General features: G+C 40.2%; 1 long non-coding RNA gene across 1 annotated transcript in view; it reads right to left on the reverse strand.

Moving 5' to 3' along the window:
* Positions 1–27,617, reverse strand: part of LOC126868156 (uncharacterized) — a 175,680-nt gene that overhangs the window by 26,617 nt on the left and 121,446 nt on the right. Inside the window, exon 2 of the long non-coding RNA XR_007690540.1 lies at positions 15,893–15,952. This is a non-coding gene — a long non-coding RNA (uncharacterized LOC126868156). The remainder of the gene's footprint in view (positions 1–15,892; positions 15,953–27,617) is intronic.

Consider the following 27,617-nt stretch of genomic DNA (forward strand, 5'->3'; position numbering starts at 1 on the left):
ACGTAATAGTAGAAATATAGCGAAATGAATCATACCTAATTCAATAAAATAATATAACACAGAAATTGTTGTTCACCTGTCATCACCTTATGAAGCGAAAGAAACTTTTCGGACAACCTAATGTACCTGCGAAAATGAAACAGAGCAAGTCAATTTCTCTCAAAATTGAAAATTGCGTTGTCAGCGACGATGCTGATGCGATTAAAATTATTAAAGCGCGATCGATATATCACGTCGTGGCATATTTCGAGCGAACAGAAGAGAAGCGCTGGAACGCTGTTGATTAACAAAAGCATCGGTTAATTAGATCGAAAGAAGGATTTCTTTGATATTCCCTTGGGGATCCTTATTCGTTGCACGGTCGCAGCATGAAACAATTTGCTGGCTGATGGTTGTTGAATTTTTGCTCAGAAGAGATTTTAATCGAACTCGGGTCGTCCCGATTCCATCGAACCGTCCCCGATTCTCGTCGAGCTTCTTCCATTCGTTTCCGCGAAGTTTCATACAGATCCCGGCCAGTTTCCTCTTCGGAATTAATTACTTACGCCGTGTTATCTAATTGACTCGGACTTTCCATTGGTTCCACGCGAACGACTTCCATAGTTTGTCGCCGAGAATTATCGTTATTTCTTTTTAAATGGAGATTTACATCGTCCCTTGTTTCAATTAGCGCTTTGCTCGTAAATTACTCGAGTTACGTTTCTTCAGCTTCGTTTTTAGAAAATAATATCGAGTAGAATCTTAGATCGAGATGGAACGATGGAACGATGGAAATCGCGTGGCTAAATGTTTATTTCAATATCAGTTGCTATAATCCATTGTATTTGTCCTGGCCGGTACGCTTGTATATTCGCCGATGCGGAACGTGACCAGTCGTTGGTTTCCAGGATCACCGAAACCGCCAGCCCCGATTATGCTTTGCCGAATTCGCCGGAAGTCCTGCAATTTGTTAGTGAAATCTTTGAAATCCACGACTACGTCGATCATACCTAAACGCGATCATCTTTCGTTGATATAGGATATTCAGGCTTTGTTTAACTCCCCGTATTATAGTTCACGCGTTTTATGGGCATCTGACAGTTCGATTTATCGAACGGTACAGTTTGCCGAAAGTTGAATCAACATTGAATCAATGGTTCTACGATCTACAATCCCTGGTGATCTTTTTAATAGACACAAGTTGTAGATATTTCGCCAGAAGGCGAAAAGTTAAACGTAAGAAGGATAGGCGTTTGAAACTTACCGAACAGTGTAGCTTAAAAACTGCATTTTTCTTTTTAAAGTGTACGAACGTGTATGAAGTCATAACCAAAGTTGGAAAATCGTTTCTTACTTGCTTTTTCTAGGAACAAATTTTCTGAAAGTATAGCAGGAAAAATTCACGACGAGATAAAACAGAGCGAATTTAAATTCAATTGCGAATAGCGTCTGGAATAGAAATTTCAAAAGCGAATCGACATCGATATATCGTGGTTCTTGTACGTTCTCTGCTTTTCTAACATAACTCTTGCTCTGGTTACGTTCAAGCTCATAGTCTCTGATATTCCAAAAATGGAAACACGCTTTTACATCGACTCCATCGAAGATGCACGTGTGTTACGTAGAGGTACGTAGCAATGCACTTTATCGGATACTCGGACGAAACTTTGCGACGACGGGCACAACGAGAGCAGAGGGAAACGTTTTTCATCGGCGTAGAAAAATCAGGCCTCTGGACGATCTATAACGTGCGAAGAGAAACGAACGATGCAATTGTGATAACAACCACATCTTAATCTACACCAGAGATAAGACATCGACTCCCCAGCTTCGGTCTCTTTTGCACACATCACCACCTTATCATCATAGCCTACACCGAGCCTATGACACACCTTAATCTACATCATTGATAAAACATCGACCCCCGACCTTCGAACTCTTTTGCATATCATAACCTACACCGAGCCCCTCAACATTCCCAAACAAAAACGCATGTAAGCTGAGACTTCAGCCAGCTCGAGCAGTTCTTGTTCAGTTCTTGTTCTTTCTCTGATTCAGTATCATTCTACTTCTGTAAAATCATTATAATCATTGTATTTATAATAAAGTTCGATAAAAGAAAGTTAATAGTTGGGTTACGGCTCAACCTTCTTTTCTTTCATAATCGAAGTCTCAAGTTGACGTGACACAATCGTCGCGTTTCGATATCGAAAAATACCGAGGCTCGCGAAAGTAGGAATTTGTGGAAGGTGTAGCTGAGTTCTGCGTTGTCGTGTCATTTTACACCGATGTATCTGACAATTATTTCGATATAATTCTTTCTTTACCTTTATTTTCATTCGAAACTCTCTCACAATCTCGTCTGTCTATAATGGCGAAGATAGCTGACCAATAAAACTTGTACGTATATTTTTATCCGTTTTTTACGCGAACGTTGTAGTTCAATCCCCAAATTAATCCGGTCTATCAAGTAATGGCGATAAAGGGACAGAAGGCTATGAAGAACGCAGGGATATAACTTTAACCCAGCCCTAAAGACACCATTACCAGTGTGCTGCTAAATGGTGTAATAAAACGAAATATAAGAATTCCGGAATTCGTTAAATTCTCTCAAACCATTTCGTTTTACGATCCCGTATAAATACGAAGGGAAGAAACTGGTCCGCAGCGAGATGTACCAAGCACAGGTGTACGGAACGAGTTCGAAATGATTGTCTCCAAACCGAACTCAACCCTCGTAAAGGGTTCGCTCCAGATTTCCTACTTTTATCGCGCTTTTTTCACAACATTCTCTTACTTTTCACCCCATCGTTCATCGGAACGTTTGAGCTTCTCCAACTTTTAAACATCATCGAAAAGGGGAAACGCAAGCTTTTGCTACGTGATTATTAGACCGCTGATTTTTAAGTATTTATGAGAAATTCAAACGTACACAATATTTATTTTGTTATCTTCCACTGTGTTCTTAAATTGTTTCCATACACTGTTTAAATTGCTTGAAATTGTTGAGAATTGTACATCTTAACACTTTACCGGTTACTAACGGTTCTATCGCTCTGCAGAACACAACGAGGACGAAGAGATACTAAAGTCCTGATATTCCCGTTCCTTCGCGTTTCCACAGATACTGTAACTTCGTCACGAGTCAGCAGTAATTGACCTCGTTCCCTACTGTGCACACAAGATATAGAAAACTTAATCATCGAATCCGAACGTCTCACAGACCAAATCGTGACAAGTAAACGTACTGGAATAGCAACTAAGCGATTGCGGATTTTGTCAATACCACCTAATGACAAAATTCGCAATCAGTTAGTTGCCAATCCAACATAATGTGCATGTTTAACCATATTCTTGCTCGATGCTAAATCTGCTTCGTGTCGCCACCTTATCGCACTTCCAGAAAAGGATAAGGTAAAAGAGGACGAAAAATGCAGTATAACAAAACTTCCTGTAAAAATAACTCCAGATTTATCGTCTTATCGATTTTTAAACTAACCGCCATCATGCGCGCGAGGTCAGGAATATAAACTCCGACCACCGTTTCGAAATCGTAGAGAATTTGAGAAATGGAATTTTCAAGAAACGTTCGCCGCAAAGTATATGCTCGCTCGAAGCTGCGGCAAGAAACGTTTCGACGTGATGTTATGCGAGCCCAGACACGGAAAAGGAGTGCTTTAAATCGAACAAAGGCTTTCAGGATAAATGGTGGCGCGTATATACTCGACGAGGAAGCGCTTTCGCCAACCATCGTCTTGAGCACGAGCCGTTCGGAAACTTCTTTACGACGGATCCCTCGAACGATGATGCGGAGAACTCGCGGCGAAACGACGCCATCCGCTCGCGAAATGACCGACCCGCAGCGTACTCGCGCGAAATCCCACAAACGTTTCGTCGAGAGCTCGGCCGTAGATTTTATTGTCCACGTTGAAGCGTTCTACGTGTCAGCAACGAGTCGTTTTTCGTCAACTTTTATGCTCGTCCCGACGCCCCATCGCGACGTTGTCATCGGGCGATCAAGAAACGCGCGAAATCGCTTCAACAATGTCGTCGCTGTATCAGTTCGCTGTCTTTCTTTCTTGAAGGAACCATCGACTGTCGTTTAGCAAACTGATAGCGATCGCCGTGTAAGCGAAGATTTTGAGAATTGAAATCTAATTTCGACTGTTAAAACTATCGTCCACGCCTTTAACTTCGTAATTGATTAAATGATGACCTGAAAAATGTACCGAGTTTCTCGACAAAAATAGACGCAGCACACTACACGAAGTAAGTTTAGACTACCAGCAGAGACTTTTATGCAAAGTAGTTGTAATAGTAGACTGACTTGCGTCGCTATAATTCCTAGCAGAGTGAAAGTAAGCGATAGTATTGGAAGAACAGTCGATACAGAAGAAAGGCAAGACCGATGTATCTTTGTAATTCAAGAAACGTTCGCTTGCTGGCACGCTGTTCCACGACGTTTATTTAACTCGGCGCACATATATACGCGTCGCCAAGATGTCGAAACGAAAGAAACAAATCGGATTAAGCGACTGTGCACTGTGCAGGCAGAGCTTGCTTATCGCTCGATGCGCAATAAGTATCGCGACGACGAACAGATTGGCCGGCCGAGAAGCCGAGGAAGCTGTCCTGGCGAGGGGTAGCCAGACGGGGAAGATAGATTGGGGAAATGAGAGAAAGACGAGGCCGATCAACGCCATGTAATTTAAAAAGTTCCCTTGTCCCCGTGAAATTGATAAATCGCGCGAACGTCTTCCTTCCTCGTTCATCCCTGCTGCTACCCTTTCCTCGTGACTTTCTTCCTTCCCTCTGTCGTTTCCATCCCGAACTTCCTTTCTCGCACAAGCGTAATCAGCGATAATCTGCTCCTACGAGCGATAAATTAAAAAAGTCCATTCGTCCGACCCGGCTACGTGTCTGCTTCTACTTCACGCGCGATAATTCTTCGCGCGTTCTGCCAGAACGAAAGGAAGATTCTCCGGTGTCTTTGTTGGAAAATGGATGAATTCGGGATTTTGAGCAGTACGTAGATAGAATGGTGGAAATTTCTCGAGTTTCTAATGACAACCCCGTTGAAGGGGATGATCGAAGCATCCTATTTCGATGATAAATCCTGCTGACGCGAGCGTTCTCGATGACAAACGACGATGCTTCGACCGATGTCTCGTCGAACGTTCTGTTCGACGTTTAAAGGGTCATTTGTTCATCGATGGATCGAATATGGAAGGAATTACGCCGTTCAATTCTACCGTTCCGTCGCTATTTCTGACTGTTTAGAACACAACACAGAATAGCAATGAGATGGATAGGTCCGTGATAGTGCTACTGCTGGTGTATAAGATTTTTGTCTTCATCCGAGTCGGGACATTTTCTTCCAACCATCGGGACCGCTCTCTTCTTCTCATTTAGGAATCGTGAAAAACAGGACTATGAGTGTCGGGATTCGAACCTGGGTCTGAAACGTTCGTAACCAATTACGCTAACCACAGCACTGCCGTCGTCCGGACCTCGTCCGGCCAAGGATAGAGTCTTTGTGTAGCAAGCCACGGGACAGAAACCGTTGGAAAATTTTGCTGTCGAGTGCCGCTACAGGAATTGTAAGAGCTACGAGTAAGCACCTGCACTTTTCAGTTAATTTTTTAACCAACATCGAATCATGGTCACATAAACGTGACGATATATAAATGTTCATTTCCGGTCGCGAAAGTGACATCGAACTAAGAAGCGTGCTTCATCGTATTTCCTCCCCTTATGACCTTCGAATAAAGAACAAAGGAAGAAATGGAAAAAAGCCTATGTTCACGAACGATAAGCGGATTTTAGAGTTTCACTGCTCTATCGATGTCCCCGAACGATTGCCTACGTACGTTGGTCTCTCCGTCGGGGAAAAACCGGAAGCGTGTGCGGCTAGAAAATCGGCCATCGTCTAATATTCGACGGAGTAACCGCATAAAAGGAGATAAAACGTGGCCGAAGGAATCTCGGGACAGATCATTTCAGGAAGGATCCCCCTAAGTACGACAAAACGCCGTCGGAGGACTTTGTAGGATCCCGTGCAAGTTTACAATAAGCGTCGCGTTACGAGCCAGGAAAATGGACGACGTGAAACGTTTCACGACCATAATCCGTGGGGAGAGAGCGGTATACGATACTAGATAGGCCCCGCAGCTTCCTCCACGATACGGGGTCTAGGGATCTAAACAATCTTCTATCCTGTGCACGAGGATCCTGCCCTCGTAGGCAATAAAGCCCGGCTTTTCGTAGCTTTGCCTTTTACCCTCTCCGTTCCCGCGGGAGAAAGTAAAAAGCCACCGACTATTTCTTTGCCGGGGTTCGTTTCCTTCTACGTGCCTCATCGCCGGGACCTCGTCTCGTTCTGCCTCGTATCTTCGATCCACCGTCATCGTTCCTCTCGCTTCCTCCTTTCCATTCTTCCTGCCATTTCTCTTTCTCGCCTTCTTTCTTTATCTACGATTGCGAAATCGCGTTCCCGATGAAACGATTTCCAACCTATCTCGTTCATGGTTTTTCCTTTCTGCCGGTCCGACTGTTAGTTAACCCTAGAGCGAGACGGGGCGGGTTTGCCAGTGGACATATCGTATTTGGAGAGGGATTTTCCAAGTGAAAAGTATGTCAAACTGTCGCTGGCTAGAATGGAACTGGAAGTGTGAACGTTTGAAACGAAACTCGTGTATGGGGAAACTGGATTTTTCGATGGTTTTCAGGCAATTGTTTGGCAAAGGACTGTAGAAATATTTACGCAGATTGGAAAGAAAAAGCTTTCATTTTATTCTATTTAGAATGTTTACAACTGTTTTAATATGGAATAGAAAAGTCGTATGCGTTTGAAAAATATAAAAGAAAATCTCCAAAACGAAGATCCAACCATTTACGTTGCACATTGTTAATAATTGAATATTCACCGATCTTTCCTTAGTGGACATTTACACATAGTATCGAGTACTATTTTTCTTCCCAAACTGTTTCTCATTTTCAATCATTACAAATATATTTGCATAAGAATTTCAATTATCTGAATGAAAAATCATAGATAACGAAAAGGATCAGTGTATTCTGATCCTATGAATTACTCAGATCCAAATAAATACTATACACAAATTTTACCGTCATTTTATCGCCATTATATCCATTAAAGGAATGAAACTCGTCTTAGTACATAACACTATTTATAAATAACACAGCAATAACGAATCGTCATTTGCAAATCTGAAAGTGTTTGAATCGTTGGTCGCATATCGTCCATATTGGATTGGTTGGTGAAAAAATCCGCAATCACTTTGTTGCCAACCCGATATAAAAGTTACAAGCTGCAAAAATATGTTTCATTCGTGAAGCGTTAAATCATTGATCAATCAATGTTTCGCTTACTGTCTTATCTAAAAATCTACGATCGTTCCTCGTGCATATTTCATAGTTATCGCTACGAAATTTTCGCAAATATTTAGCGAACAATTTTCGAGGTTTTTCCGTGCGTTGCATGAGAATTTTTATAGAGATTGGAGGAGCAAGAGAGCTTAATATACACGAGGAGAAGACGTTTTCACGATTGGGAATTATTGCATGAAATCCATCGCCGGCAATGTATTCATTTATGCGGTCGGTATGAATATCATTTATCCGACTGGGCGATATGATATTTCGCGATGTAAGGCTTCGATATTACAATTTCAAATTCCGACTGAGAGCTTGCTGGGTGTAACGCGACGCATTAAGCAGGGTCAATATCGACGGGATACCATGAGTATTCCGCAGGTGTTGCCACGTCTGTCGCGTGTGTGCAGAGGATTCCTATCGGGTGTTAAAGGAAATAGAATAGAAACGCGTGGAATTTCCGAACAAATGTATTAGTGCTTTCCCCGAGGCAAAATTTACCACAGCCACCGCTGCTACTTCTTCGGTGGAAATTTAGCAGGTAAGACAATTATCATCGAACAATTACTCTTACTATTAATTGAAAAGATCGAGTGAAAGGAACGATAGTTAGAAAATGTATCGAACATCTTTGTGACAGACACGCGACTACGATTCGAAAGACCGTCGAAAACTTTTCATTTTTCTGCGCATTGCCCGAAATTTGTTTCTTTTCAAGAAGATAACATTTGTTACGGAATATAAAATCGAATAAAAACGGCATTTCAAAAATCGTAATTCTTCTTAAATAATTCTTCGAAAAGAAGTTGCTGCTTTCTGAAATACGCTACGTTCGACCATCAAACTGTCCATTTCGTATCCACCACCTCTAAACGAATATAACACTGTAAAAAAAAAAAAAAGAAAAAACGATCGAAAGTAAACTCATGGCCAAAATTGATCCACTGCTATAACAGAACAAATATAAAATCACTGTCATTTCCAAAGAATTTCTTTCCATCTCGTATGAATCGCAATTGCATCGAACGTACAATACGAAGGGACGCCTTGCCGGCTTGTCAACTTTATTCAGCAGTGATTCGATATCCAGGACCGGTGACAGGAGGGCAAAACGACAGGATCTCCTCCTGCCGATCGATCGATGCCTCGGCCCGTGTGCATAGGACACGAGGAAACACGAGTTACGCGAATACCACGTACCGAATGTTATATGGAACGTGGATAGACGTGCACGTACACACACAATCACACGCACATACACGTATGTGTACAAGCAGCAGGACGAATTCCACAGACAGCTTGATGGATGATACCTTTGTGTCTTCGTTGCGTGTACACATCGCGCGCATCATCTACGAGGATCGCGCGTTCCAGCTCGTTCGCGTGTGCCAAAACGCGCGAGGAAGAAATTCGACCGTGTTCGACAAATATTTTCCGACGAAAGCGTGCCCTGTTGCTTTTTCATCTGCAAAAATATCGTTAAATGTTATTATGGGCCGTGCTAAAAGCTCCGTCGAGCAAACGAGAAAAACAGGATTTCGAGAAAAGGATGTATCGGTGGTGGAAGATTGATATCTCGTCTGGGTTTTTAGGGTTGACACAGCACCGATCGATCATTCGTCCTAATTCGGAAAGAAACGCTTTGTTAGGGCCATTTGCCGATTCTATACGTTGTCCAGGTAATCTTCGCTTAGGTAACTCTCGAATAAAGTCTACGAATTCTTGAAAGTCTGGTAGCGGCACATGAGTCAGAAGACAATTGAAATCATGTTGTTGTTTTGCCTCGGAGTATCAAGATCGATAGGATACACGTAATGTAAGAATAAACAAACTCCGGGCAAAACCATGTCGCCGCTACGTGCAACCGTCGAACAAAGACGGATCTGAATTTTCCGACTCTCCCCCGACCAGTAGAAATAAAGGGAAGCGATCACGGGCGAGTCAGTTATTAACAATTATTATACGAGTTTCACGAGTTATTTGAGTTATCGAGTTAACTGCGAGTGATCATACACTGTCTTTGCGAATACGTTCGTACGAGCGGCTTTGGACATTGTCTATATTTAATTTATTTAATTTATTTCAAATATATTTGACGGGTTGCAACAGCAATCTCTCGTTTCTGTTCTGTCAATCCTCTACACTTCCATCACAGTTTATTTCGGAAATTCTTACCGCGGATTAAAAAGCTCGGCGGTGACAAAGCAAGTCGCGAAGCAAACAGTGACTCAACGTGGCCGGGTTTCCTTCGCGAATTAGTAGCCTTGAGTCACGCTATTCCTACCATTTATGACCTGGCGATGACATACATCAGCCAGAATATGCAGACTGTATCTAATCTCGAATCAACAATGGAAACGGTTCAATTGCATCTAGCTATGTAACGCGCGCGGAGAAATGCGCAAGTCTCGATGAAAAGAATCGTCATACGATGGAAGAGCGAGTAATCTCGAAAAGAAAATCTTTCAGTAGTTGGAAATCTTTCAGACTTCACGGATTTTATTTTACATACACGGCCATTAATATTTTTCTTCTTTACAACAGATTTGCAGGCGAATTTTTAAGAACGATAGATATTCGAAGAAATTGAATCGTAAATTTCGAGGAAGTATAGTTTCGTTGCCTGCTTCGAGTTTCGATTGTTCGGTTATTGGAGAAGTTAACAAATATCGGTGATTTCGAGATCAGACCTCGTGATCGATATTTTATATTCTTCTTTCTCATAACTTGGAATTTTCGGAATTTTTCGAAAAGCTCTAACTTTAGCAAATAAAAAGAAGCGTAAATACGAGAACAAGGTTTGGTCTACGGTTCAAACTCTAATCATTTCGTCATTGAAGAAATTAGTTATCAAATGTAGGATTCTTTGTGTAGGATTAGATGGTATTGACAAAATTCGCGATCACTTAGTTGCCAACTCAATATATTACTGTTTGACAACTTAAGCTCAAAAGTAGCAAAATCTCAGCGATATAAAAATCTCGATTTTTGATTCCAAACGAACTACTATTATTTTCTCCTGTAATCTTCAAACTTCGTTCCGATCATCTTACTCGCATTCCACGTCGCAACAGTTTTACATCTCACTCCTAGGAGACGTGGCGTCGCGGCGTCGCTCGACTTTCCAAAGAATCTTATCTGTCTATTCGATTCGCCAATGTTTGTCCATCTCCTCTTTCTGCGAGCTGTTCCACGACATTTCTCGTTTCCTCGCGGGCCACGCGATCGTCGTGGTCGTCGTTCGTGTCCAACGAATCGATCGATGAAAAGGAGGAAACAGTCTTCTCCGATAGTTTCTTAACCTCTGCTCACCGTGATAAGAGCCGATACAGCGAACGACAATGGCGACACTCTTGTCACTTTGGTGATCGTATAGATCGGGATGAAAGGCGAAGAACGTCCCCACGATGGACGGGAAGAGCACGGTCGATGTTATTATAAAGAACGTCGACTCGTCAATGGTGGCGTTCAACGAACCTGCAGCACGTGACACGCGTAAAATAAAAAAAGTCGGTCTATTCTTTTGCACACGTAGTCTACGTTTACCTGCCGCGTTTATCGTAGCGATAATAATAATAATTCCATAAGGTATCGTTGTTAGGAAAATTGGCGATGAAATTGAAGAAAGAACGATAAGCCATGTATTTTCGTGAAATGAACGTTTTATCGCGTATATATAATATTTAGCATATAATTTTCATGAATTACTGTTACGTATCAGGTACGTAGATTTATTTCAAAAAATCATTTGTCTAGTAAATACTTCTCAAGTAAGTAATACTTTTATAACAGCTTTTATAGCTTTGTAACAATTTTAGGGGTGCTTTTTTTCATATTCGTTTGTATATGTATGGATTTTTGTTTCGCCAATTAAATATAGTTACGCAAATTAAATCGTCAGCAACGTGCGTGGAATATTCAGATGGATACGCATATCCACGTGCACGTTAATAAACTATAAACAATCATTATGAGAGATGTGATAGATATCGGCGCGTATATTTTCTTGTTCACGCGTTGGACATGCGTGATTATTTCGTAGTTTATTAAGCAAAATACAATAATTTTCAATTTGCGTCTGATGAATATGTTTCGATGTTTTAATTGCAAAATAGAGCATAATTTCGTTTGTACGTACTGTATGTGATTGTCCGTCAGAGAAAATAATTACAGACTTCGTTGTATCGGAGAATTTACATTCGACCAAATGGTATGTGAAACTCAGGAAAAGTAGGTGTATGTAGTGTACGTTTTATGCACAATATTAAAAAAAATACTCTTGAAAAAAAAAACGACCAGAGAAAAGCAGTATCATTTTTATCGCATTTTATTATATCGTATCATAGCATATAATGGTATCGTAGAACTAAATCAATGTCCGTTGTATCGCAACTGTGGATCAATTATTATAATTTTGCAAAATTACTTAAACAGACTCTCGTGCAAGGGGGATGAAAATGGAGGTGAACATTTGAATATTGCCGGAAAAATACAAATACCATTATATTTATAATTCGTAATTATGTTCTCTACGATGATACTACACTTTAATTTCGCAACTGCATAATTACCTTCAACGCTACTAACTCAAGTGATCTCGTGAATACTAATTTGGAAATTTTCGTTGAATTTTGAGGCGCGTCACGCCGGCATTGTTCATCGTGGTTGTCCGTTCGCGTCGTAATATGTTATTTCGGCCATTATAACGCGCAGAGGCGTGAAAAGGTTATGAAATTATTCAGGAGGACATCGATTTTCCATCGACAGGTGGGTACGGGCGATAAAGCAACGGGATCGGTCGATACTCGGCGGTACCGAGCGAGGAACAAAACGCGTGAGGCGTGTGTGACGGCCGATTCCAGGCCTTTGGCGCCAAGTAATTTATTCCCGCGTGATAAATCACCGTGTAGCCCGGTTGAAATTGCGCGTTAAACAATAGCCTCGCCGATAACTGTAACTGCGCGTTTGTCGAACTGGCTTGCATATAATTAGCGCACCGGTTTTTGCCTCGCAAATGCTATTATCTAATATCACGAACGTTTCGTTTGTAAAAAAAAAAAAAAAAAAAATAATATAATTCGTAGTTTAGTAATTTAGTATAGTCGATTTTCTTCGACAGTCGTCGTTCAAAATAATCTTTTGTACGGAAATACAAAGCACAAGGTACGAGGTCATTCCTTAATTTAGCGTAGTTTATTCATTTTTCAGCGTTTTTCTCTTCCAAATTATCGTTGAATAAGAAAAGAAAGAAAGAGTGAGCTTGCCATTAACTCTTTGAATATATTACGAATATACGTGTGTTTATGAATATGTTAGACGAATATACTAACGTAACTTTGCAATGGAATTATTTCACGTTGTTTTACATTATGTGTGAACAATTTCGGTTTTTAGCCGAGTTTCGTTAATATTTATCTTTCGTTGGTGCATTTTAGCTCTCGTTAGTATTCATCAAATAGGTCGATCGTGGTTGGTGAATATGTTTCTGCACGGTTTCGCTGCGATTCGGTTATTTCACGTTGACGTATATCTCTGTGCTATGTGTCACTGTGTACGGGTTTATTCAGTTTTTTATCTATGCCGTAGCGTTCAGTTATCGATATTCCTTACTTTAACGTCTCACTACCAGCGATATTTTCTTTCCGTTGTAGTGTAATTGTTATTTGACAAATCCGACAACAAAGATTTACACCAAAGCTACTAAAATCTTACGCGTTATAGTATTCTGCACCTAGCAATATAAATAATCATCTCGTTTGCATAGTTCGAAAAAAGTGGAAACTTACCGATCATTTATACGTCGTGCGATAAATTTGAAAGACTTTATCGTAGTAAATTCAATTTTCAAAAAACGCTGTATTATTTGCCAGACGACATACCAATCGAATAGTTCGAAAAAAGTCTTCAAGCATGGGCGGCGCGGCGGAGAAAAGATTGCAGATTACTCGAAACCGATCCATCACGTCGGCGTTGCATCGATAAGCGTATCCATTGGGCGGCGAATAGTGGCAGGCCATTTTCCGGAAACCACGGGGAAGGTCACGCTCTTACGATATTTCGCCCCTAGTGGAGGGCGGTGAGCCGCGATTAATCGCAGGCGCGGCATAATACGACGGTGCCGTATAAACAGCGCGGCACGATCATTTTCCAATGAACTGTTCTCAGATTAATGAACGCGTGTGTACGCACACCTACATCATCGTTATATTTATCTGTGTATGTATTATGTACATGGACGGTGCACGCTCACGTACCCACGCTTTACGCAAAATCGTGTGTGCGTACCACTCGTACGAGCTTCGTATCCGTTGGGAACAATGTAGCGTAATAGCGAACCCGGTTCCGATTCCGCCTCGACTCTCTTTTTCCACCGTTTTCTGTTTAACCAAGCTTCGATCACGCGTCCCATTTTTCTTCCTCCTTTTTCTCTTTTTTCTCTTTTTTTTTTCTGTTCGTCTCGTTAATGGCGCCGCGTGAAACGAGTTGCTGATAATTTGAATTGTAGAACCGAGTTTCGTTAGGGTGTTTTAGCAACGTTATTTGCGAAATAGTTATTCCAAGATAAATAAAATTGTTACGTTGAAAGATATAATTCGCTTGTGAAGTTTATTAAATGAACGATGATATGGCTGTAGGTGGGAATTTCGTACGATGTTCGTACGGTGCTTTGGAAAATACTGTTTGGTGTTTGCAGGTAGGAAAATCTAATTATCGCGTTGAAAAATATGGTTCTGTTGGAATTTATTAAAGAAATTATGTTGGATGTACTTAGGTGTATGGTAATGGAATTAAATTGTAAGATTATAAATTACCTTTTCAAGATTAATGTCACTGGCAGCATGCTGTATCGTGTACTTATAACCGATTTGTATAGACCATCCGTCAAAGTCGAGAACACCGCTGGTTTTTATTCATCGCTGGCCGGGCTTACTTTAACCGTAAACCATTTTATATTTCGTTTCTCTGATTCTTTCTTCCTCTCATAATTAAGCCAGCCAATCTCGTTACTCTGCCACGTAATTAATATTCTATCTCTTGCAAAACAAATCGCTTACTTTCACGCGTTTATTTATCGTACGAAGATATTTGCAGAAACAAATACGAAGCTAAATTAAAAGAAATTAATGTTCGTAATGTGCATTTCGATTCACGCAGTCGACCAACGTAATGAATAACATTCGACATATACAGATGGCAGAAAGTTGTAAGAACATTTTAACGTTATATTTCAGTTTATATTTAGTTTGTAGTTTAGGTTGGATTTTAGTGCTAAACATCTCTGCCTCGAACGAAGCTGGAGAAAATGTCAGGAAATATTATTTCGCTGCCCTTATCGCGTGTCATTTAATTAACCGCATTTTCATTGGCAAATATCGTTCACCGAAATAACCTGCTGGTCTCATCCTGTTTTACGACTTTACCCTCGCGATGGTATCGCGATGAATCTCGTTTCGAGTACGATGATGGATGTTAGGAACGTGTACGGTCTCTAGCAAGCTTTATAATCAAGTTTCGAAACATCATTCACCGATCGGTGGATCGCGGTTGCAATTGGCCCATTAGCCGCATCCAATTGGTCGTATCGCAACACACGTTTCGCTGTCTTTCCCACTACCTGCTGTTGCTTATCGTTCTATCGCCTGTGTGTACGATATTGAATTATCGGATTAATATCGCGGATCGTATCGTCGCGTCCCAAAGTAATCATGGCAGTGCATTGTGTATACGCGAGCTGTTCTAAATTCTAAGAGATTAATTCGTTGGAGTTTGAAAATTCGTATCCACCTTTGAAAATTTTGATTAACTTTTAAATGTTTTGTAGTTGTGACGTTGGGAATATTCTAAATTCTAAATTCTAGAATTCCTTTGACTTAGTTGTTGGAAATAGAAGTGTTCTTTGTTTATGATTTCAGTTAGACAGAGGACAATTTCTCTTTATTTTACATTATATTATTTACGTTTAATTTACTGCACTTTTTAGTGGAAATTATAATTTTGAAAGATGAAAGAGTTAAGGTTCCTTGTTTTTAATATCTGCCTTCTGCATCAGTTCAGCATTCTCGTTATTTTAAATTGAATTATTTGTTAACTATGTGAATAAATGTGAATAAATTCCATTGCTGCCCTGACTTTTTAAATCCATTGTGTTATATCAAAATATCAATAATCAATAATGAAAACGTAAAGATTAATAGTATAACAAAATGGACGAATATACAGATATACAATGTTTGCATGACGTATTCGTGTACGGTACATAAAAAGATAGCATCTACCATCATAAAAGTCACTTTAGTTATTTTTTCACGTTAACTTTAATTTCTTAGTATCAAAGGGGAAGATTAATCGATTAAATTTTTCCACGAGAAATTACAATAGCATTTATCATACATCATTAGCCTCGAATTCATAGAAACTGCCTTATATTTTACGCTACGAACGTTATAACAAAGCGTAGAACGAATCGCGGCGAGACAAGATTTCTACGAAATCCATGAGAATATTAAATCCTGCTTACTTGTTTCTCGTCGAGTCAGCAAGATCCGAGACACGTTTTCCATTTTCACGAGCCACGTATCTGAAACAAGAAAGACAGCGTTTAAATTCTAAAGAAATCGAAAAGGAGCCAAACAACGTCCAATAATCTTCACTTATAAAAACGCACTCGTTTAAATGTTAAAAAATCAGAATAAAAATAAATAATAATCGTTTCGACTAGAAACAACACGAACAACACATGAAGGGAACCCTCGTATATGATTTTTCGCGGCCAACTAATCAAGTCCTCCATCTGTTTTCTTTAGTTCTCCAGACTTGTACCATGAAACAAAGAATCGTCAGAGGACCATAGTTAAAGCGGCGCGCGTGTGTCCGTGTCATGGAAACGAGAATGTCCGCAACAGCTCGAAATATACACGCGCCTTAATTTTATGGCAGGTTGCTTAGCCTGTTCTCTATGTCTGTGTGTGGTCCGAGGAAGACCAAGCCGCATTCGCCCAAGCTTTACGACTTCACGGTTTCTGTGTTCGCGGCTGTGGGCTCGAATAAACACGGTACGCGGTACAGAAATGGTCAGCAGCAGTTGGCCATCCGCAATTGTATACCGCTACTATATACATACGGCGGATCGAACTCCATCGAACCTGAACAACGGATCGGTCTAATGGCTTTACTATCTGCACGGAAAGGTCGTTTAATGGGAAACGAACACGTGACTGGGCGAGAAGCTCTTTGTTGAGTGGTAGTTTGATCTTGTATCGTTTTTAAACTGACGAATGGCATATACAGTGGCAACGAAAAAATATTGCTATGCTGTTGTTTTTATCACGGCAAGCATCGACGGTTTCTAATTTTAGATTTTAAGCTTTCACGATGCGATGACTGATGGATGTCATGCGTTTGGTTACTTGGCATCAATTGTGTTATTCGTATGAAGTATTCGTTGCACTTTCGCGCTAGTGTTACGAGAATCTCACGTAGGAGACGCAAGAAATCATGAAATTGACAGATCATCGGTGATCTTGTTACACGCTCAAGAAGACCACCCGCTCAGAAACAATAATAGGATAGACTAGACGTCCTGCGTACCACAGACATCGAAACAATAACCAAATAGTAATGGAATAGGCGCTTCTGAGATACACCAGACGACAACTACTCCAGAAGGACTAAAAACCTCAGTATAAAAACCCTCCAAAATAAGCGCTTGAATCAGTCTCTCGTAACACTTTGAATCATTCTGTTGTAACATTTTGAACCGTCACTCTGTTGGATTTGCACAATAAATTCTATTATCATATACAAAGTTCAATTTCTCCACCTTATTCGTGAAACGTTCGAACTGCGACGCGAGGAGATCACCGGCGATCTATCGGTTTCGTGATTTCATGTGTCTTCTACGTGACAATCTCCTCGCAGTTCGAACGTTTCACAAATAAGGTAAAGAATTCAACTTTAGATATAGTAGTCAAATTTATTGTACGAATGCAACAGAGTGATAGTTCAGAGTGTTATAACAAAAAAGGTGTCGAGTGCTGATTTGCCAGGGTTCTTATACTAAGGTTTGGTCCCTCTGGAGGGGTTATCGTCGAGTGTAAATCAAAGGCGACTATTCCGTTTCTATCTGGTTATTGTTTCGATAGCTGTGGCATGCAGGATGTTTTGTCCACCCTATTACTGCTTCTGAGTGTGTGACAAGAACGCGTGTTGGAACGCGTTTGAACTCGAATACGCTATGTTCGTCTCATAGAAAGCAAGCGAAAAATCAAAGCGTATTCAGCCATCGATGTATATAGACCTATAAATCAATTGGAAATCAGGCCAGTTCTATCATATATTCTATAATTCCAACTATTCGGACAATTCAATTTATCCGCGGACGTGCGTCATTTCCGCGTTACAGCGATGGGTATAGCGGCTCATCAATTACCAACATTACACCGCGCGTTTACTAATGCGACCGAATCATAACTGATAACGTCTGTCGCGCAAGAACGTTCGCGAGGCAAGTAAATATCAGCGATCGACCTGATGCACCGCAATATGCTCTCGTATCAGAACGAGCATCCGTAAACAAATGATCTACATTAGCATTAAAATTACTAGAACGACCCACGTAGCCAGGTAGTTTAACACGAGGCTACACTCGCCGGATCTCTGATCCTAATTTTCAGAAATCGACCTTTATATTATAGCGAATCCTTATTGCTTTGCGTCACGATGCTCACTCCTTGTACGTGAATTTACACTCACGGTTTCCAACGGTTTGCATGCGCGTCGTCCACGAACGATAAGTAGATATGTGTTCTACTGGCTCATTGGCAGACGCTCCAACTTAAACGTGCAGAGTAAAATAATGCTGTGTAAAGCCATATTAAAACCTGTTTGGACCTATGGGATCCAGCTATGGGGAACAGCGAGTAATTCCAAGATAGAAATTCTTCAAGGATTCCAATCAAAAACTCTAAGATCCTTAATAGATGCACCTTGATATGTTACCAATGAAACAATCCATGGCGACCTTAAGATACCCACAGTTAAAGAAAAAATATCCAAATTCTGTGATAAATATAAGAGTTAACAACCACCGAAACCCATTAGTTACCCAGTTACTTGACACGACGGATCAGATCCGCAGACTAAAAAGACAATACCCTTTAGATCTAAGCATTAGATTCAACTAGAATCAAACATACTATAAACACTTATTATCCAAGTTATAGTACCACGCCAGAATAATTTACGTATAATTCTCAATGACAATTGATTGTAAAATTCTTCCAAATAAAAAAAAGAAAAAGAAAAAAGTAGATATGTAGTGGCACTCGACAACAAACTTTCCAACGGTTTCTGTCCCGTGCCTGAAAACAGGATTGCATCCTGAAAATTGTTCCAAGATATATCATATACTTAAAAATTACAAAATACAACAATAGTGTGAATAAAACTGGTATTTAAGTAAATTTGTTTAATTTAGTTTAAGTAAATTTCAAATAAAACACTTAAAAGCGTTCGGAGCTGCTGCTAACGAAATAAAAATACAATTCGCAGTGCAAAGGGTCAAGAATATTATCGAGTACCAAGAATTCGAGGTTCGTAGTAGCGTTAATTACTATACGCAACGTATATAACGTCGTATATGACAGAAGAATGAAAAGGGCAAACTCCTGAGTAACTGTGAAAACATGGAACACGAAAGATCATCGAACGTCGGGTGTACTCCGTATCTCGTCAATGACAGCACCGAGTAAAACATTTTATCAACATCCAATAAATCTACCCCTTTGTCCGATATTACATACTCAGCGTAGCGTAACCCACCCCCTTGCGTCATTTGCATCACAATTTGCCGGACACCGCGCACGCGGCGCTCGTATAATTACCCGATCATAGGCGGTTAGAGCAAAAGTATGGTGGCGCGAGCGCGTATCGCTGCGACCGATCGTTGTAATCGTTCCGGCATGGGATAAAAGCGCAGCAGGGTTGGTCGGTTTCTCCTGGCCATGAGTCGAGAGAGGGTTTCGACAGGGAACGTGGCAGCCAGGGTATGGGGTGCCGGGATTCCGGGGTTCGCAGGATAATTTCACGGTCCGCCGCGCCAGCGACTAACCGGCTGACCGCTCGACACACGCTCGCGACGCTCCTGTGCAGATTTGCGCGCCGTCGAATCGAGACTCGCCGTGTGGTTGCGATCTAACGCGGTTCCACGGCTTCGTCCAGGACCGATGTCCATGGCCGCAATCGCCTGTTCACACGCGCCGAGCGAAGCTGAAAACCTGTGAAACTCACGTACAATCTCGCTAGCTGCAGGTTGATCTCGCGAACAAGGATAAATTTGAGGTTTCAGCTGTTCAGAGATTGAAACGGTTAACTCAAAATTTTAGCAATTTTCGCGCGAATTTGGTCGCAAACGCGTTTATTCGTTCGTGTTTGCGGTGAACAAGCGGAGTGTATCGAGTTTGATACGAGATTGGTTCTCGGATTGTTCTTTCTTCTTTTAGACGATTGTTGGTCCTGTAGGTGTTTCGAGGGAATAGACAGATTTGTATCGTTTGGAAAAAATGTTTGGTGTAAAGTGAGCACGAGAGATCGTGAAATTTGTATTCTACAGTTTTGTCGAATCCTTATGTTCCAATTTTGGTTTAGTCTGTCGTAAGGAACGAGATTTTCAGTGTTTTATAGAAAGGTTTAGTGTGAAATTGAAGTGGGAAATCACATGTATATTAACAACAGCTTTTTCATTATTTCTCCAATTTTTATGCCACGATCTTAGTATTGTTTTAAGGAACGACGAGATTTTTTACGTTTCGAGGAAGAATTTAGCATAAAGTTCAAATAGAACTAGAAGTATAAAATAGTAAAAAGCTTGATCTTAGAAAGTGGCAAGAAAATTTTCTTAGTTTAAGCAACGCTTTAATATTAAGAATATATAATCGTAACTGAAGTTTCCACGCGATTATACAGGCAATTTCAAAGATTTTGCTGCGATGGCAAGCAATGAATCGGTTTAGACGATTGGTCGCAGACGAGTCGCTTATCAAGAATTCGTATCGTTCGAGTAGGAGATTAACATCGACGATTAAACCTTTGTAATTTGTGTTATTCCTCGGGACGGCGGCATAAATCGAGGGTGGCGCATAATCCGAGATAAAACGTTTGGCAAATGCAATAATCTATAAAAATGGAATCGATATTTAAACCGTACGGAGATTACGGGAAAGGCAATCACACGGTCGATCGTGAATTATTTGTCAGGGCGTTGCGTTTCGTTTCGGACCGAAAGATAAATTGGCTGAAATTCAAATTAATCGGAGAGAACGTGAAACAAAATGGCGAGTACCAATTCGAATAAAATGGCCTGCGCGTTTGACACGGCCTCGTGGGATTAAAAATCCTACCGTGTACCCGCGAATTTTCCAATCCACGGTTTAACACGACGTTTTCAACATAAACATAGCAGATAAACCTACCAGCTACAAAACTCTCAGTGGGAATAAAAATTTATTTAACCCGAGATTGAAAATATCTTCTTTTATCGTGTCTTTGTTATTCATCAAGTTGTAACATACGTTTCTTCTCGTTTCCTTCGATCGATGGTGTAACATCGGACGATGCCTGTCGATTTGATGTTCACGAATGTTGTACATACGTCACTCAGGTAATTAAAAAAAATTCATTTCAGAATTTATCGTAATCGGAGGATATTAACGTCTGAAGAAATCCAGTTGTAAAAAGAAGATTTCATTTCTGAGATAAAAGCTCGTGTCACGTGTACTCTGACAAGCAGCGCACAAGAATTTAGATATTCGATTGAATAAACAAATTCATTAACAGAACTACATTCATTAACTACGCGTATTACTTTATTTATTTTATTTATAATCGATTACCCATATTTGATTGTTTCATTAAAACAAAGTACAGTATAAACTTGTATTTACGTTTCAGCCAATTAAAATTGTTATAAAAAACGATACCTCCAATTACAATTTATCACAATATTTCATTCTTTGTTTGTAATTCTACCAAGCCGGGTTTAAATCCAAATGTTTACACAGGGCTAATGATAAGTAATAGCGTGATAAAGTTTATTTATACGTTGCATGCCTGTCCAATTTATTGTAGCAATTTTTCCTAGCGTAAAGAGGTTTAAGCGTGTGGCAATGAAACGATCGTAAAAATTCACAGAATTCAGGAGACTCGGCAATTCTCTGTTTGAATTATCTCCGACGAAATTCGAATAGAAATTCGCGCTCACGTTTTCTCGAGTATCTGTCGAGACGTTAAGAGACAATCCATAGCGGTGAGAGCACCTACGAGACTCGAGCAGGTTTACGGGACCATTAAACCGGAAATTCGTCAGCGCTGCACGATGACGACAGTAAAATTATCCCGACCACAACCGGCGGTCTGCTTCGACGCGCCAGGTATTTTCATCTACGTAGCTTTCTAAAATTAGCAAGCAGAGTTCGAAGAGTTAATCCTGGAAAAAGAGACACTGTGTCGCGATGTGTTTCGTAAGTGGATCCGTTTCGCCATCGAAAAGCTTTCACCCTGAAAATCCATTCATCCGATACTACCCTCTTCTCTGGTCCAAATTTCTCGCTCGAAGCAACACGTTTTTATTTCGTTCTAATCGCAATTTCCTTCTTCGTCGTTCGTACATCGACCACATCCGGTGCAATCGAATTCTCGATTACAACTTTCCAGTAATAAATTAATGCGATCACAGAGGCCACCTTTGATCTTTCAGAGGCCGCTATGAATTTCATTTTTCTAGTGGTGAAGTTAATCCTTTGGCAGGTTATACGCGAGTTTCTGTCTGTGTGCACAAGTGTACGATGGTAGTAGTTTAGATCTATGATGGTCGCCTTATACGCGGAAGACCGAAACAGTGGAGGGATATTTTGCAACGAGGCGACCATTTTTAAAATCGTTCAAAATCAAGGTCATCGTTAATTTAGGTACGTTGTTTAATAATTATTTAGGTTGGATACATCGGTGCGTAAAAGCACATAACATTAACTTTCACGCGAAGGAAGCTGGCTCGTCGTCAAGTGCAAAGATCTTTTCTTCTCACGTGTAAATTGAATTTGAGATAGAAATAAAGCCGTTCGCATAATTTCATAGAATAATAATACGTAAATAATATGTAGTACATAAATTAGAGATTAACAAAGGTGAAACGACAAGGATTCTTCTAAAATACTTAATTTCATCTTATAACATTGTCACCTAAAATGGAGCATTAATTGTACAGTATTTGTAGTAGTTATATCTATAAAGATATAAAAATGCATGAAAGCCTGCGACGTACTTACAATAAGATAAAATAAAAAATCAAATAAAATAATATCTTTCAAATATTCTCTCCGTTCGTCACTGTCAGTATGTGTAGGAGTATTTGAATAAATTTCGTGCCTCCACCATGGTGTATACTCGCTTTTCATCCTCACTGTATAAACAATCGCGTGATACTCCCCTGTTTCTGTTCCCATGTCCAACCAAGCTACGTGAGCCGTCCCGTTCCTTCTTGTCCAAGAACACGTCCAAGCAGCTGGATATTTAAATGCAAATTGAATATATAAAGCACGATGCTTGATCCTGCGAGTTTCACCCTTCCCACCCTTCTTCCAATGGTAGGTTACGCAGAAAATATCCTTTAGATTAGATAGAGTCACGTTGCAGACCAGTCCCACGACAGTTATAACCTGGTCACGTTTTCCACGACGTGCCGGACGTAAATAGATGTTGATCGATTCACACACGATACTGTCAAACTTATAACCACGTGCTTCATGGATCTTCCGTTGCTTTGTTTCATTTTCGGGGGATGTTGGATACTTCTCAGGGGATATTCTACGAAATATGATGGATTCTAGAAATAAGAGACGACGCGTATTTTAGAATCTTTTTCGTTGGTTTGGTGGATCAAAGTATTTTATTTTAGTAAATCTTAGAAAGTTTTTGGTTGGTTTGGAGGATAGTAATATATTGATCGAAATAAGTGGTAAATGGTTAAAGACCAAAGTATTTTATTATAGTAAATCTTAGAAAGATTTTGGTTGGTTTGGTGGATAGTAGTATATCGATTCTAATAACTGGTAGATGGTTAAAGGAGATCAAAGGCTAGATCGTGATAGTTAACGGCCTTTGGAAGTCTTTGTAAAGTTGAAGCATAGGTGAGACATTTTTGGTACGTTAGAGATTTCGATAGAAACGAAATATGGTGGCAACAGTAAGCACCTTAGGATATTTTAATAGACACAGAAAACCTACCAAGAGGAAACCTTACGAATCCATTGGTAGGTTTCGGACGAAATTTTCACGGTTTTCCCCTTTCCTCTTTGCGCTTGGGACGCCATAAATCGTTTGAAAACTCGTCTAGTTAATCAAATGTTGCTTCTTTCCATTTTACGTTACATTCCTATCATCCCAATTGGTAGAAAAAAACTAAACACTAAAAAAAAAAAAAAAAACACTAAAATCACTAACGTTAATAGTTAAATTAAAATCCTCTGTTGCCCCAAGAAACATTCTCGTTACAAAAACCTATGATCGAATCATTGCAAAATGTCAATATTAATTAAACGGTAGAAGATGTACTAAAATTAACAAAAGTTTGAGTACAAATACGATGAAGAAAGAGACCTCGAACTTTTTCTTAGCAATTGATGCATTTCACGGTACGAAGATAAAAGAATTCATAGCGGAAGACAGGAAAATTTCAGCGTTTAGTCAGAAAATACCATAGATTCTAGGAAGGTAGATAAAAGTACGGTATCACGATGGTCGAGCGATTTCCTTGTTGCAGTATGGACATCGGCCGATAACGGCTGGTGCCGCGATAATTGTCGCGGCGTAATTTTTCGTGCCGGGGCACTTTGCAGCCCGGAGCGCGGAAATCCACCGACTAAATCCCGCGACACGTTTAATACCAGCATCTCTTTCTCTCTCTCTCTCCCTCTCTCTCTCTCTCTCTCTCGAATAAGGTTCGCTTTAACTCGACGGTACAAAAGCTGGCCATCGGGCGAATGTGTCCGAATGAAAATTCTATAATTGGATCGTCTGCTCGTTAGCCTCGAATCGGCTTCCGTTAACGCTTCGAATTCGTTCTGGTCGAGCAAACGCGGCCAACCAACCCCCTCGATGGTTCAACAACGTCCAAGCGAACGAAGGAAAGGGTGAGAAACGCGACGGAAGGGTGTGTGTATTCGAGACGAGAATGGCGAAATGGCGCGGAGAAGAACGCGCGGATGGGTCGTCAGAGGAAACCGCTTATTTAAATTTGTACGAGGGACAAGTATCGCGGGTCCGACATTAGAAATTCAATGGGTCCAAGGTATTAGCATGAACGATCGACGTGGTAATCGGCGAAATGTTATTAAAGAGCGGAAACGAAGTATGGTTTGAGGAGATGATTGGTTAATGGGAGGCTGGCTCAACGAAGTCCGGGTTAAGCTGTGCAGTTTCCTTCCACAGAGATTCTTCTGCTGTCTTTCGCGGTTTCTCTTTGAAAATCTTGTCAGAGGTTGTTCTGTAGGTGGAATTACTGATCTCTTCCAAGGCGGAATTTTTGTAGCTTGCGAGCAAAATTGTCGATAATATAAACACGCACTTTTGGATAGCTTTGTAAAGAAGAATATGGTACACTGGAATTTTCAGAATATTTGTAATCTTTTTCATCATAGGATACTTGAAAGACGACAATTATTCTTACAAAATCTTAGGTTACTACGGTATTTATTTGCCAAGGAAACGTGAAATTGATACTAGTGAGAATTCCATTGGTCGAAGGAAACAAAAGAAAAAGGAAGGAAACTGAAAAGATTTGAAAAAATGTTGATAGTCCTAGACTCTGTTATTAATTAAAAAGGAAGAGAAAGAGAAGAGACGAATCGCTTGTGGTTTAAGAACAAAAGAAACGAAATCAACTTGCAAAAACGAGCAAACTAAACGCAGAAACAGAGAAATGGGTTATCATTGAAAAGGAATAGAGGGAAGATGAAAGAATTGTAAAAATATTTGCGTATGCAGTCTCTCCACTAAACAATTCTTGGCATCGAAACGCCTGCATTGTTGGAGACTGTGGCACATTCGTTCTCGACTCGGTTCGCAAACTTCAATCCCGTCTCGTAGACGCGAACATTGCAATTTCACGACGAATACCGGGCCAACACTCGAAAACTTTATTAACGAAAACGTCAACGAAATATCGTAGCCTCCAATATTCAACAACCGGTCGACACCTGCGTCGTTCTTTTTCTCGCTGCCTCGTGTCATCCCGGCCCCGGCCACGGTTTATCGGAATTTTGTTAAACGCGGAAACTCGATAGCTTCGAAACTGCAAGAGAGCGCGAGGCTTGCCGAGGTTGAAGGGTGCTAGGGCGCGACGAAGCTACTAATATTTTTCGCATAAATGGAATTCCGCGCTTCACTTTACGCCTGTCCTACGAATCGAATGTCACACAGTTGGTTATGATCGTTAGTTACGATCCACGTGAAACGGACAACAGAAATTTCGTTCTTTTCTACGGTCGAAATATTTACAGCCAGCGAAGACAAATTAAGTTCCACGAGTTATGTTTATCGCAGCGTGCATCGTATTGCGTTACATTTGCAGAAAAATTAGAGCGTATTTTAATCCTCAATTTTTATTAACGTTGGGTCATAGGTGATAGTGAACAGCTTAGGCATGGGTTTGGTTATATAATTTGAATTTTATGGAGTGAAATGTACAGAGAAGTATAGACGGTCATTTAAAATATACAATTGCAATTAATCTTGTTCCAAATTATCATGTATTTATGACTTGATGTTTTGTAGTTCAAACACATGTTGCAGTCCGACTATTATTATTGGGTTAGCAGCTAAATGATTGCGGATTTTGTCATTAAGTGGCATTGATAAAATCCGCAATCACCTAGTTGCCAACCCAATATTTCTGGGGTAACCTTTGAATAATTTGTTTGACAACTACTCGAGATACTTGGAAGTGTCGGATCGTCCATCACGTATTCGTTAAAAGCAAAGTACTGTGGAAGAATTAAAATATACGTAAAATACATTATAGGTAATCGTTCGTACGAATCGTATGGGGTATTTTTCATTTCGTATTTTGTCGTTTTCGACAGATATTACATTTGGAAATTTAATTAAAAGCCCACATTCGGAATACGAATACTTTGTAAAAGCACGCTGATAGAATTTCATTTCGGTGCAATTTCATCTGTGATGGAATTTCTTAAAGGTTCAATGAATTAATTTGCTCAGCCATTCGACGTTGATCGTCAGCTTCTTTATCAGAGACGATAAATTCTTCGAAGGTGCTTCCAATTCCTCGGATTTTACAAATCACCTACCGTGAAAAAATGATCGGAATGCTCGGAACGCTGCAAATCAGGGATAAACAATTACTCGTTACTAAAAATAACGAGCAATTTTCAACGAGAAATTACAACTTTCCGATAACAGTTCTTTCACAAATAATTGTAGTTCTTATTTTTCCCAACAAATTGTAGTTCGAACAAAGACATTCGTGTTTCAGAGAAATTCATAACATGAAGCATACAGTTTTAGTATTAAGATACACTTTACATTAGCCCCAATTTTTATCGAAACTTTAATCTTTAATTCTTAATGTCGATACATACGTGTCATACGTACGTGTCAGGATATTTGCAGAAAGGGAGGTAAATTTGAAGTTAAAATTAACGAAAGAAAACTGCAGGAAATTAACAAAATGTTCAGCGATTCTCATTTCATTCGGAATTTTGAACTTGAACCCAATTACGAGCAAAATGAAATTTTCATTAAAACTGATTTACAATTTTCACGTTTGAAACTTCGTACTTTGAAACGTGTACATTACCAGTGGTTAATTGCAAAATTTCGAAGTCTAAGAAATATCTGGCGAATCATAAACAATATTGCGGGAAGGCCTAAGTACCGTTAGGCCAAAAAGGGCCTGGTAGTTTTACCGGAGAGTCGAGTGGAGAGGAGTCGAGTTGAGTAGTCGTGAGTCGAGAGTCGAGTAGTCATGAGTTGAGAGTCGAGTTGTGAGTTGACAGACGAGTGGCGACAAGTCTACTTGCGAGGAGTCGAGAGTTGAGTTGTCGAGTTGTTACGAGTTGTAAACTATTAGTTGTGAGTTGTGAATTAACTATTTAGTTATAGCACAATACTGTATTTAATTCACGTTAAGTAACCATCGTTTCCTGTCTAATTCATTGTAAATAGATCTA

This window comes from Bombus huntii, chromosome 1 (genome assembly GCF_024542735.1).
Source record: "Bombus huntii isolate Logan2020A chromosome 1, iyBomHunt1.1, whole genome shotgun sequence".
Classification (NCBI taxonomy): domain Eukaryota; kingdom Metazoa; phylum Arthropoda; class Insecta; order Hymenoptera; family Apidae; genus Bombus; species Bombus huntii.